The following is a 920-nucleotide window of genomic DNA, read 5'->3' on the forward strand; positions in this document are numbered from 1 at the left end:
TATTTCTTTACTAAAGAAAAGGAAAAGTTATTTAAAAAATTTTTATATAATATTATTAGGTTAAGATATAAATATTTTAATTTTCAGAAGATCAAGTAATATTTTATTATTTACTACGCCGAGTCAAACCAAAACGGAATACACTCAACATCAAGTACACTCAACATCGTACTACCATCAACGCTTACCTTGTGAACTCGGAGTATGGGAAATTCCCATATGCACAAAACAAAATCACTGAAAAAACAAAAATAGCCTAACTAAGAATAAGGATAATGAGTAAATGTTGAATAAAACGATGGTTAAAATTACAACGAACTTGCCAGGATTCGAACCTGGAATCTTCTGATCCGGAGTCAGACGCGTTGTCCATTGCGCCACAAGTCCTGTCCTTATGATGAAAGATGGTACCGCGATTTATACATATAGTGCTAAATTCCGTTGACAGACAAAAACGAAACGGTCCGAAAACCCTTATTTCGGGCCGTTTGTGTGACTCGGAATTTTTTGTTACGGACCATATATAGATAAGGACAATCTAGGGACTACCACCTTTAAGGGTAAAAAAGAATTTTTCAATTCGGTGCATCTGTTCAAAAGTTTTATTGGTATACACACACAAATAAATAAAGATATAGATTACTTGAGAAACAAGAAGAAAAAAGGATGAAACGTGTAAAACCCTGATTTGCCCAAGATTCGAAGTAACTCTTTCAATCAAGAACTGTTTTCTTGAATTTGGCATCAATCGTGCAAGGTTTCCAATAAAAAGAATGAGCTGTTTCATTGAAATTTAATTGGAAAATGTCCAACAAAAAAAAATTACTTATCGTCTACCAATGAGAACTTTTGAACAAATTTTGTAAAAAAAATGAAACACACACGAGACAATTTTCTTTTGAAAATTATTGTAAAGTTTC

At 32.4% G+C, this 920-nt stretch overlaps 1 non-coding gene across 1 annotated transcript; it reads right to left on the reverse strand.

The window, feature by feature from the left end:
• Positions 1–314: 314 nt before the first annotated feature.
• On the reverse strand, positions 315–387 carry Trnar-ccg (transfer RNA arginine (anticodon CCG)). Its single transcript has one exon. It is a non-coding gene; the product is annotated as a tRNA-Arg (tRNA).
• Between the last annotated feature and the right edge of the window lie 533 nt (positions 388–920).

The sequence above is a fragment of the Euprymna scolopes genome, chromosome 14 (assembly GCF_053919585.1).
Source record: "Euprymna scolopes isolate OS-2025 chromosome 14, ASM5391958v1, whole genome shotgun sequence".
In the NCBI taxonomy this organism is placed as follows: Eukaryota; Metazoa; Mollusca; class Cephalopoda; order Sepiida; family Sepiolidae; genus Euprymna; species Euprymna scolopes.